General features: G+C 51.4%; 1 pseudogene; it reads left to right on the top strand.

Moving 5' to 3' along the window:
- The first annotated feature begins 7,543 nt into the window (after positions 1–7,543).
- On the top strand, positions 7,544–8,245 carry LOC107139656 (annotated as a pseudogene).
- Positions 8,246–13,001: the final 4,756 nt, after the last annotated feature.

The following is a 13,001-nucleotide window of genomic DNA, read 5'->3' as shown; positions in this document are numbered from 1 at the left end:
TTATTCCCTTGGGTCCTACTTTGGTGGTGCATCAGTTCATCAGTTACCCGTGTGTGAAATGAAGTCATTTTCTCCCCTCCCCTCTCTTTTTGTTTTTTTTTTTTGTTTGTTTTTTTTTTTTTTTTTTTTAGTTTTCGGCGGACACAACATCTTTGTTTGTATGTGGTGCTGAGGATCGAACCCGGGCCGCATGCATCCCAGGCGAGCGCGCTACAGCTTGAGCCACATCCCCAGCACCTCTCTCTCTGTTTTTGTACGGGGGATTGAACCCGGAGTGTTTAACCACTGAGCCACATCCCCAGTCCTTTTTAATATTTTATTTTAGAGACAGGCCTTGCTGAGTTGCTTAGGGCCTCACTAATCTGCTGAGGCTGGCTTTGAACTCTCCATCCTCCTGCCTCAGCTTCCTGAGTAACTGGGTCCCAGGCAGGAGGATGGAGAGTTCAAAGCCAGCCTCAGCTTCCTGAGTAGCTGGGTCCCAGGTGTGCCGCATCCGGCTGAATTGAGATCTCCGTCCCCCTGTTCGTAACGTGCCGTATTCACAGGCGTTTTCACATTCTGTATCTTACTTGAGCCTCACAAGAATCCCATGGGGTCTAAGTGGCCTGCATGATTTTCATGGCATGTTAATCATGAAATTTTTGAAACAGTGCTTAGTCCTGGGAAGAAACTTCCAGCCACTTCCCTCTGCCAAGAACTATCCAAGAGGCCTCTAAAAATACTGCCTCTTATACCCTGGCTTTAGTAGTAATTCCCCGCTTCATTGGTGTGGAAGTGGACCCTGAGTTAATTGACTCTCTCCAGGTCACATGGCTACAAAAATGCCAAGACTTGGCCCCACACCACTACTTTCTCCAAGGTCCTCTGCAGGTTGGCACCTGCTACTGGGCAGAACTGGGCCTGCCTTGGGTGAATGTTGTTGGGCCCTTTTGGTTTTTAATGTGCCAAGGGAATGTAGCAAGAAGTGTGGCTGGAGTTGTGGCAGAGCGCTTGCCTAGCACACATGAAGCACTAGGTTCGATCCTCAGCACTGCGTAAAAATAAAATAAAGGTGTTGTGTCCACCTACCAAAAAAAAAAAAGTGGCCAGTTGGGCTCCAGCATAGTGGCACATGCCTGTAATCCCAGCTTCTCTGGGGGACTGAAACATTAGGATCTTCAAGTTCAAGGCCAGCCTCAGAAACTTAGCAAGATTAAAAAAAATAAGGGTCAGGTATGGTGCATGCCTGTTAATCCCAGTGGTTTGGGAGGCTAAGCCAGGAAGATTACAAGTTCAGATTCAAAGCCAACCTCAACAACTTAGCAACATCCTGTCTCAACAAAAAGTGCTGGGGTGTATGTAGCTCAGTGGCCGAGCACCCCTGGGTTCAATCCCCTATACCAAAAGTAGGGAAGGGGGGCAGTCATGAGTCAAAGGGGTAGGAAAGTGAACAGCCAGGGACCCAGTCGATCATACATGGCAGTAAGGACCGAGACTTTGAGACTGAGTGACTTGGAAAGCTAGTTTTCACCGAAGAGAGGACTGAACTTGTCCAGGCTCCCAGAGGGAAAGGGTGGAGCTAGGACTTGAATCCAGGTCAGTCTGATTCTCAGACGGAGCTTCCTCTGGGAGACACCCTGACCCCCAGAGGAAGAAAATGCTAGTCTTCTCCCTTCACATGTAACAAATCCAACTTTTGTAAAACCCTTGGTAACTTTCGAATCGTTTCATCTGCTACCTGGTGGGTCCTTGTGAATGCCAGTCAAACATTTTGACGCCTTCCAGAGCTCCTGAGCCCCCACATGTCCACCCCCATTCCCTGGCAGGGGTGGGTGCCATGCACTGACTTGGCAGAGAATGTCCTCTGCTGTGCCTCCCACCAGTCCTGATGCCTGGCAGGGTGTCTGATAGGAGCTCAGCTTCACCTGAGCAGCTCGCCTGGCTTAACTTGTTTTTATTCAACACCACAATTTCATGGATCACGTCAAGGTCTCCTGCTTCATCTTTAGAATCTCGTCAAAGTGTGCTGCCTGGTAGGACCTCTCTGCACTCCCCTTACCTTGCTGGAAGACAGGCTATTTCAGGGGCCCAAGGCCACACAGGCCCAGTGTGTGTGAGCGCCTGGCTCCTGGCCACCTCCTGGCCCAGCAGTGCTTGGGAGGGGGCAGGCACGACTGCACTCCGCCTGGCACCGCGGGAGGAATGTGGTGCTCAGCAGCTGCAGCCAGCTCACAGGATTCTGAGTCTCCCTTGCCTATTGCAGATCAAGCAGGTCCAGAATCCTCCAAGCATGAAGAGAGCAAGGATTTTGTTATCAGGAAATGGGGAGCTCTGGGTGGTGTGTTTCCAGAAGCTTCAGTCAGTAACAGGGCAGCTGGTGGAGTGTGACCAGGCTTGGCCTTGGTCAGACCTGGGCTTGAGTCCTGACTGCTCCACACGCTAGCCCTGTGTGGGTGGCCCAGAGGACTTGACTTCTCAGTGCCTTACCTTTCTTTTCTTTCTTTTCCTTTTTTTGGTGCTGGGGATTGAACCCAGGGCCTTGTGCTTGTGAGACAAGCACTCTACCCACTGAGCTATAGCCCCAGCCCCTCAATGCTTTATCTTTCTTGTCTATTAAATGGGGATGGCACCTGCCTCCGGATCATTCTGTTGATTAAATGACGTGAGGTTCTTAGCACAGCACCTGGCATGTCATTAGGGAGTGAAGGCCATTATTAGTTGGCTGTGACCTTGGCAGAAAGGTCACGTGTGGAATAGCCCTGCAACTTCCTGGTGCAGCTGGGGCCTGTGGACCCTAGGACTTCACTGCCTGTTCCTCCATGGACCAAAGGGAGCCGCAGAGAACCTGCCTAGCCTGAGGGAGGCTCTGAGTTCAGTCTTCACACCAAAGGGAGGACCAGTGGAGAGGGAGTACAAAGACAGTTCACAGAGAGGCGGAGACACCTGTCTAGGGCAGCCCAGCCACAGAGGAGCTGGGTCTTGGCGCAGTGGCAGTGGCAGGCGGGAGGCGGAAGACAGGGCCTGGATGTGGGGCTGCAGGTGAAGGATCAACCTGGTCCCTGGCCTTTGCAGCTCGGAGGTGGTGGGCAGAGTCCTCGGAGGGGGAGCAGTGTGGGAGCAGGTTTGGACGGAGAGGCACGCAGGTGGGTGGATTCCTGGGTTACACCGGAGTCAAGGAGCCTGTGGCACATTGGGTAGAGGTGCCTAGGGCATGACTTCTGGGGAGAAGCAGTGAAGAGCTGGCACCGGAGCCCTGCGCTTCAGCCCCAGGTTAGCACTGGTACCTTGACACAGATCCTAGCGGAGCCTCCAGTGGTCTTGGCCCACCTTCTTTCCACTGTCTGTCCGTCTGTGTCTCCCCCTCCCTCCCTCTCTCCTGCCTTCCTCACACACTGGATGTGATTCCCTGCCCGTCCTTGACCATCTTGGCTGTAAAATGAGGCAGGGGCACATGCTGCCAGCTGTGGGCTTCAGCCCTGCCCTTCTAGAATCCTGGGTAACCTCTAGGGTCTAAAAGCCAGGAGCCCTGTGGACACTGTAGGTGAGAGAGGCAGCGCCTGGTAGCGGTGGCCTTGGCAGCAGAGAGACCCTGCTGCACGCATGAGGAACAAGTGAGCGGGGGCCAAATGGGACATCTCGGTGGCTGCGCGGTGGTAGAGCTGCCTTAAATGCTTTCTGGGATACAAAGGCATAGAATGGGGGAGCGTGGATGGACAGGATGGATAGATGCCCTCTGGCACAGCCTTCAGTGCAGGAAAACCATGCTGTGCTGCCTGGCTCTTCCTCACAGTGGCTGCCCCCCTGCCCTGGCCTCCTGTGTGGGGGAAGGGCTTCAGGAAGAGGCTGAGAGGAAGGCGGGGGCAGCATTTCCTGAGGTCTTCCGGAAGCGCATGGGAAGCAGCAACTCGTCCTGGCTCCTGCAGCTCCCCATTCCTACCAAGCCTGCTGTGAAAACACTGGTTTTTCACTATTTCTGGCCCCCCCTCACCCTATCCTGCCACTTGATCAAAATCAAGGTGGGCGGGGGGGCGGCTGGGGTTGTGGCTCCGTGGTAGAGCACTCGCCTAGCGCCTGTGAGGCCCGGGGTTCCATCCTCAGCACCACCTAAAAATGAAAACAAAATAAGGGTATTCTGTGTCTCTACAACTAAAAATACTAAATAAAACCAGGGTTCCTCTCTGTACTCACCCCACCCCCACAGCTTCCCCAGGCAGGTGCTGAGAGGCCTGTGGTCACGGCTGGGTGCCCTTCAGGGTGCAAGCCCTGCCCCTGCCCCTTAACCTGGAGATTCAGGCACACGGCTGAACCTCTCTGAGCTTCTGCTTCCTCATCAGGCAAGCGGAGCCAGTCATTCTCCCACCTGAGCCTTTCCAAGTCCCAGCTCCTGACCCTCTGGAGGCTGCTGGCAGGGGTGTGGTGCTCACTCATGTCCACACAGGGCTGTGTCACCTGGGGGAGGCGTGCCCCAGCTAACCTCTGCTCTCCTGGCAGGAAGAAGCAGCTCCCAGAGCTCCAAGGTGCGCAAGTCTCACTTTGTCTGACAGGAAGAACTGCCTGGCCCACAGCACCACGTGGGTGGTCGTCACCTGGGAAGCTGTGTGACAACCTTTCCTGTCACCCAGGCCTCTCCCTGAGAGGTGACCCAGCTGTGTTAGGAAGGCTTAGGAACTGCTCCCACTCCACCTGCCAAGGGGCCAGGTGGACACTGATGGGGAGAAGGGAGGGCTCAAGTGGCCTGTAACCCCAGGTCCCCCCTCAACCACAGCCAAAGCATAATCGGGGCTTGCCGCGTACACAGACCCCACGCCAGGTCCTCTGGGCCCCTTTGCTCTCCTATAGAGCAACAGGAGCCCAACCCTCAGGGCCCAGAAGACCACATTTTCACTAAACTTCAATCCTGCGGCCTTGCTGGGAAAACCCCAGCACTAATAATACGTTCCATGTTTGGAAGGGAGATGGGATGTCCCCAGAAGACCAAGGCTGGAGGCTTGAGGCTGCCTGCCAGGGTTGGCCTTCGCATGGTGGGGCAGTGCCTCAGTGCTGTGGAGCTGGTGCTCGTGGCAGGGAAATACCTTAGTGGTGAAGAAAGTTCTTTATGAGCTCAGAAAGAGCTAGGCTGAGTTGTCACTGCACCTGTGACAGCTATGTGTCTTCCTGCAGGCTATTTAGCCTCTCTGAGCCACACCTTCGTTAGCAAATGGATATAATAGGAGACTAGTTCAAAGAACTAGGAGGAATCAACAGGTAATTCACCGTGAGGAGAAGCAGCCCAGCTCAGCTCGGGAGGACGGCTGTTGCAGGGAGGGTTTAGCTGTGTGTCTTGTGGGCATCTCACAGTCCAGTGGGTACAGATTCCTGCGCACCATATGTACTGGACCATGTGAGCGGCCCGCGCAGGCTTTGTGGTGGAAGGGTTCAGGGGAGAGGCCTTTCTGAAGCCCTGTACACTGTGCCCAAGCCTCCATCATATCCCTGGTCTTGTCTTCCTGTGATGGTTGGTTGTGATTGTCACACACATCTCCCACACTGGCCACCAGTCCCCCCAGGACAGACGGTGGAACTTCTCATGCACTCAGCACTGGCTTCCCCTTGGGGCTGCATTTTAATTCTGAGGGTGGGATTCTGAGGGAGCTGTCTGGGGAGCCTTGGGGGAGGAGGCCATGTCTGGCCAGGTCTTGAGCCTGTGTGCAGTTTGGAAGAGCAGCAGTGGGACAGGCGGAGGCTCAACAGCAGCTGCAGCCAGGTGGAGGGGTTCGGGCTCCTCTTCCAAGAGTCTCTGTGACCCTGAGCGAACACCTCCCCTGCCTGGCCTTAGGGTCTCCTCCCAGAACATGGAGGGGGCTTTGCTAGATAAGGGAATATGCCAGATCTGGCATTTTAGTAGCTTCTTTGACTTGACCCCGTCTTGAAACAGTTCCAGAGACAAAGCCCAAGTATCTCCCAGCTCCGCAGGCTTGCTCCTTCCCAGTGACAGGCAGCACGTGGCCCTCTGTTCTCCAGGGCTTAGTTGGAGGATTTTTTTTTTTTTTCCCTTTGAGAGGGAAGGGGCAAGCCCCAGTACCAGGAGAATTTTGTAGAATGTGTACATGTAGGGGCAGGATGGTCTGGGGAGAGAGGCTGAGGACAGCCGCCTGTCTTCAGACATAGATGGGATTCCAGGGACCCAGGCCTCGTGCAGGTGGTGGCAGTCCAGACTCGGGACCACCTCTGCTCAGCGAGGCAGATGCCACTCCTGCCCCTGAGCTGCCCACAACTTCCACTGGTCCTCGCCCTGGCTGGAGAGGCCCTATAATGGTCCCATTGTCCACCACCCTGCCAGGCTGCCCTAGGGTACAGCTCAGAGCCTGGGCAGCGCTCATTCCCAGGGAGCAGCCTGGTGAAGAAGCAGAGTGGTCAGACCCACAGAAGTCATGGCCCTTGGGAATCCTAAACCAAGAATCCTGGAGTCCGACCCTCAAAGACGCTTAGAAAAATGCAGCCCTGGATTAGAAGCCACAGGTGCCGCGGCTCCAGTCTGTCCAGCCCTGACATGTGGCCTACGCATATAGGCCTACCCTCATCTATTTCTCATCATAAAAGTCATACTTGGTCCTCCCTGAGGTCCCGGGATTTCTCTCTATCCAGTGATCTGCCTGGGGCCCTGATATGGAGTAGGTAATTTTTTTTTTCTTGTTTAGAACTGGTTTTAAATCAGACACATCTTTCTTTCTTTCTTTTTGGTACCAGGGATTGAACCCTGATACCTTAACCATTGAGCCACATTCCCACCCCTTTTTATTTTTTACTTAGGGACAGGGTCTCACTAAGATGCTTAGGGCCTAAATTGCTGAGGCTGACTTTGAACTTGTGATCCTCTTGTCTCAGCCTCCCAAGCCCTAGGGATTACAGGCAGGCACTATCATGCCTGGCTTGAAATGCTTTTTTAAAATGAACAAGTGCTTACTAGTATAACCAGAGCAGAAGTTTAAAAATTAACTAGTGGTAAATATACTACAATTCTTCCTAACATGAGGTCCCTAGAGTAGGCAATTTGGAGAGGCAGAAAGTAGAATCGTGGCCGTGGGGACTGGGAGAGGACCCGGGAGTTACTGATTAGTGGGTTACTGATTAGCTGGGAAAGAAAAGAAAGTTCTGGAGAGGGCTGGTGGTGTCTGCTACACGATGATGTGAACGCGCTTGCTCACCCACTGCTCACCACCATGGAACTGTGTGCATTGGTGTGGAGAAAATGGCAAATTCTATGTCATATATATTTTCCCACAATAAAAATAAAAAAAAAATAGTAAAAAAAAAAAAAGTTATATTAGTTAATTATGCTAAGTGAAAAAGCCAGACACAAAGACCGCATTGTGGATGTCGGAGTCCATTTATATGAACTGCTCAGGACAGGCAGATTCGCAGGGACAGAAGACAGATCACTGGGCATCAGAGGCAGGGAATTGGGAGTGAGTACTCCTAGGAACATAGTTTGCAGGGTGACGAGAATGCTCTAAGATTTAATGGTGGTAATGGTTGCACAAGTCTATAAATACAGGAAAAACAACTGAACAGTCTGCTTTAAAATCATGAATGTTGGAGTAGCAAGAGCAACCATTACAGGAGCCAGAGCTGCCTATTAAGCTTGATCAAGACGACAACCTCCCAAAAGCATCGAGACTTTGTGGCAGAGCCTATGGGGGAAAGCCAGTGGGGAGCCTGGCTGGGATTGTGAAGTCCTGGGCAAGAAGCTGGAGGAAAGGGGCTTTGACAAGGCATATGTTGTCCTCGGGCAGTTTCTGGTGCTAAAGAAAGATGAAGACCTCTTCTGAGAATGGCTGAAGGATGCATGTGGTGCCAATGCCAAGCAGTCCAGGGACTGCTTTGGGTGCCTTCGAGAATGGTGTGACGCCTTCTTGTGATGTTCTCTGGGGAGCCCTCAATCCCTAGCCCCATTATCAAGTCTCCAGAGTTTGCAGCTGAGTGGGGGCTCCTGGTCCTCTACAAAGGAAAAGATTGCTGTTGTCTACTCCAGGGTCTTTGGGAGTTCTCTCCCCTCACCATTTCAATTTTTTTGGAAGTTTTGCTCTTGCCTGCAACTCCCTTTCTCTTTCCCCTGCCAGTTCCGTGGAAACCATTAACCAGCTTTTCTGATTGGATTCCTGGCCCCTGCCCTTACCCCCACCTTCACCTCTGGTCTGTTTGATGCCATTTGTCACCTTTTTTGGCATAACAGTCACTGTCCTTGTAAAGTTTTTTAGATCAATAAAGACAGTGGCCTTCAAAAAAATAAAAATAATCAAATAATCAAATAAAAAAATGTCAAAAAAAAAAGAATTGTAATGCATTCCACTGTCATATATCAATAAAATTATAAAAAGAAAAAAAATAAAATCATGTTACACCATGTGAGTTGTATCTCAATACAGCTGTTATTTTCATTTTTATTTATTTGGTATTGGGACGGAACTCAGGGGTGCTCCACCACTGAGCTACATCCCCACTCCTTTTTATTTTGAAACAGGCTCTTGCTAAGTTGCCCACGCTGGTCTCCAATTTGAGATCCTTCTGCCTCAGCCTCCCGAGTTATTGGGATTGTAGGCATGCACCGCTGCACCCGCCTGGCTCTAATTGTTATTTTAAAAAGTCAGGGCTGGGGTTGTAGTTCATTGTAGAGCGCTTGCCTAGCACGCGTGAGGCTGGGTTCCATCCTCAGCATCACATTAAAAAAAAAGTATAAATAAATAAAATTATACCTGTTGATACAAATTAAAACCATAGTTGCTTGTAAAAATAGCCCTCAATCTCACTCCCAGAATTAATCACTGACAGAATTTGGACATGAATCATTTTTTCCTGATGTTTAAAATTCTCTTGGGCTGGGGATGTGGCTCAAGCGGTAGCGCGCTCGCCTGGCATGTGTGCAGCCCAGGTTCGATCCTCAGCACCACATACAAACAAAGATGTCGTGTCCGCCGAAAACTAAAAATAAATAAATAAAATAAAAATTTCTCTCTCTCTCTCTTAAAAAAATAAAATTCTCTCTATGTGCATAATATATATATAATGTATATTTATGTATCTAAATGTATATATTATTTATGTAGGCTAGCCTGAACGATTTAGCAAGACAGTCAAACAAAACAAAAAACTGGGATCCTATCATACCTATTACATCACAGCTTGCTTTTTTCCCTCTCTTTTTGAGGATGTAATTCCATGACATTATTTTAAAGCCATGGAGTCTGGCTGAGCAACCAGGCTGGTTTTGTGCCCCTGGGCCCAAGTGATCCTCCTGCTTCAGGGACTATAGGTGCTCCCCAACCTTCCTGGCCCTTCCCATGACATTCTTTTTCTGTTTTTTTGACCAGGTATTGAACCCAGGGGCACTCAAGTACTGAGCCACATCCCAGCCCTATTTTGTAGTTTATTTAGAGACAGGGTATCACTGAGTTGCTGATCGTCTCGCTGTTGCTGAGGCTGGCTTTGAACTTGTGATCCTCCTGCCTCAGCCTTTAGAGCTGCTGGGATTACAGGCGTGTGCCACCATGCCAGGCCGATGACTTTTTTTTTTTAACAGCTGTGCTTTTTTTTTTTTATTTTTTTTTTAATCGTCTAACTGTGCTGAAACTTAACTACCCAGTCCCTTACTAAAGAACATTCACATATGCTCAGAAGGCTGAGGCAGGAAGATTGGAAGTTCCTGGCCAGCCTAGGTAACTTAGCAAACCCTGTCAAAATAAAATTTGAAAAGGGCTAGGATGTAGCTCAGGGTAGAGCGCTTGCCTGGGTTTGAACCTCAGCACCTCCATACTCAGGCCTCTTCCCAGTGCTTTGCTGTCGGTGGGTAATAAACCACCTGTCTCGCTCTGGGGACGGAACCCAGGGCCTCACACATGCTAGGTCAGCGCTCCACCACCGAGCCACTCGCTCTGCCCAACCATAAATGTCTCAGCATGTAAGTCGCGGGGCCCTGGATGGCACTTCTAGACACAGTGCTGGAAACGGGTGGGCCAGCGCATCACCGGTGGGCAGGTCTTCACCTTCTATAGATATTGCTGACATTGGACCTCAGGCAGGCGACCTCCAGTAAGTCAGAGGCAGAGAGTAGATGGTGGGAGAAAGGTCAGGTGGGCACTGCTGTCACCCCCAGAAACACATATCTTTGTCCCCAAACCCTCCCCTCCCGCTTCATGGTGCTTCTTTCCTCTCTTTCCCCCTGGTCCTGGGGGTCTAACCCAGGGCTTTGAGTACACTATGCTGGGCGAGTGTGCTACCGCTAAGCTGTATGCCCAGCTTACTTCTCTCCCTTTTATTTCTCTGAAACTTACCTTTGGATCCTAGTGTGAAAATAAATGTGAGCCACAGTCCTGATCACATGCACTCGTCATTCTTAGAGCTGAGGAAATGTCAGCTTTCTCCACCCGCAATCGGTGCTTTTTTCCTTTCTTTTTGGTACCAGGGATTAAACCCAAGGGTGCTTTACCACTGAGCCACATCCCCAACTCTTTTCAGTTTTTATTTAGAGACAGGGTCATTGCTGAATTGCTTAGCCTGGCTTTGAACTTGCCATCCTCCAGCCTCAGCCTCCTGAGCCCCTGGGATAACAGGCGTGCACCCCCACACCTAACTAATGGGTTCTTTTTCCTCTTGCCTTCACTTCCTCTTTCTCAACTCTCCTGCAGAGCCTGTTGGCTGGAAGAAGGGTAAGCGGAAGAAAAGTATAGCCCGCACCTCCCACCCAGACCAGCAGACTCCTTTTGGCTTCCTGCTCCTGGGCTTCCTTTCCCCTTGCCCTTACCTGGCCAGACGCAGAGACAGCTCCCTCACCTGACTAGTCTGCACTTCCTTGCCAGGACCCTGCTCCCCAAGTGGGACACCTGAACTGGGAAGAGGCAAACCTCTCACCGCTTTTGTGTGTGTGTGTGTGTGTGTGTGTGTGTGTGTGGTGCTGGGGGCAGAACCCAAGGCCTCACACATGCTAAGCAAGTGCTCTTCCACTGAGCTACAGGCCCAGCCCCACTTACTGACAGTTAAAAAACAAAACAGAAAAGCACTGAATTAAGGATCCAAATCCCTCAATCCTAATCCTGAAATTATAGTCTGACTTCAGGCAAGTGGAGGGACTTGCCTGCCTGTGGCTTCTGGCCTTCCCTGTGAATACAGACCCCCCTTCCACCTGAACCCTGATTTCAGTCTGCCCTGCATGTTCACGTCCATTATCTCATCTGTTTATTCACAACCCTGGGAGGCAGACAGAGAAAAGATTATCATCCCCATTTTACAGGGTATGAAATTGAGATTCACAGGGGTGAGTTATTTGGCCTGCAGTCACCCAGCTGTGGTCACACAGCTGTGGTGATAGAGGTCCTCCCTTCAGAGTCTGGAGAGCTGACTCAGGCCGAGTTTATAAAGCCCACAGGGTTAATGGGGCCTAGAGGGCTGTGCTGTATAAGCTGTTATTATGGAAATGGGAGGCATCCAAGTCAGATCAGGAGCCCCTTAGGACAGGGGTACAATCCCTTCTGGGAATTTTCTTTTTTGGGAGGTGCTAGGGAGGGAACTCAGGGCTTTGTGCATGCTAAAGATGTGCTCTGCCACTGATCTATATCCCCAGCCCCTTCCCCTCCTGGGTTGCAATGAGTGTACTAGTTGGAAGACCAAGGTCTAATATCAGATTCCTGAGTCTAAGTTCATGATTTATTTATTTATTTTAGTTGTAGAGGGACACAATACCTTTACTTATTTTTATGTGGTACTGAGGATTGAACCCAGTGCCTCGCACGTGCTAGGTGAGCGCTCTACTGCTGAGCCACAACGCCAGCCTCCTACATTCATGATTTAATGGATGTATCTGGAACTTTGATTTCCTGGGAGCTGCTTTCCACAGGGGACAGGACTGGTGGAAGGAAGCTCAGGGCTGGTGAGGAGCCAAGAGGGCTGGCTGGGCATTTACGTCCCGGCAGCCCTTTACTTAGTGGCCTGAGAATCCACCTTCTAGGCCAAGATAGTGGCCTTCCAGCTTTGGACAAGCCCAGGGGCGTGAGGTTGTTCAGGCTAGCAAGCTGGAGTCCTCGGGCTCTGGGTCCTGGATCTGTGGACTTTGAGGTGAAGGAATTTCTCAAGTTTCTCTCTTTCCCTGACAATTGGCCCCCAAAGGCTCAGATGACAAGTTGGGTACAAAAGGTTTCAATTTATCTCATCACATGCTTACCAGGTACCAGGTACCAGTAATTAGAATGTAGGGGCATCAGGCATGTTACATTTCCATCTCTAAATCACCTTTTAAAGCAGAAATGGTCCCCATTTTCAAGAAATATGGGAGCTGAGATTCAGGCAGGCCCAAGATCACGTGCCAGAGGAGGGGGGAAAACCAGGATCTGAGCCTGGGGTTAATATGACTCCTAAACCCAGATGACTAAGACCTGTTCCTTCTCCTGGAAGGTGGTGACAGACCCTTCCAACTAGCCATTGCACTGGTCAGAGTGACATCACTGCCTGCAGCTGATCATCTGCCTGCCTGTGGTCAGCAGAGGCTTGGGGGAGGGGTCCTCTGAGTTTTGAAGGGACCAGCAGATAGATAGTGGGCTGGGGAGCTTCCAAAGCCAGATGTAAATGCCTGCATGGGCCTGCTTCCCATAGGTCCCTCCAGGGCAGCCAGTTCACTGCCACTCTAATCAGGGCCAAGAGACCCCAGAGGGGTGTGGGAGTCCCCTGAGCTGGCACAGGGCTCGTGAGTGAGTGAGGGGAACTGTGCAGGAGCAGCTGTAGGGCTCAGTCCTGTCACTGCATGGACACCTGGGTAGAAGGTGGAGATTGATGGGGTTTCCCCGGAGGCCAGAATGGCTGGCTGGTGGTCAGGGGCGCTCTACAGTGGTGGGATGGGATGGGGAAAGGTGGTGGCCCTCTGGGAGTGGGTGGGCTTTGGGGTCTGCCGGGAAGTCGCCTCAATAAAGTTGCAGGCGGGGTCGGGTGGGTCTTTGAGAAGTCCGCGGACCGTCGGGAGCGGGGAGGAGGGGAGGGAGGCGTCCCCGGTGCCGGGAGGC

Source organism: Marmota marmota, unplaced genomic scaffold (genome assembly GCF_001458135.2).
Source record: "Marmota marmota marmota unplaced genomic scaffold, marMar, whole genome shotgun sequence".
NCBI classification, from domain to species: domain Eukaryota; kingdom Metazoa; phylum Chordata; class Mammalia; order Rodentia; family Sciuridae; genus Marmota; species Marmota marmota.
Note: the sequence above shows the minus strand (reverse complement) of the source record. Positions and strands in the feature narration are given on the sequence as shown.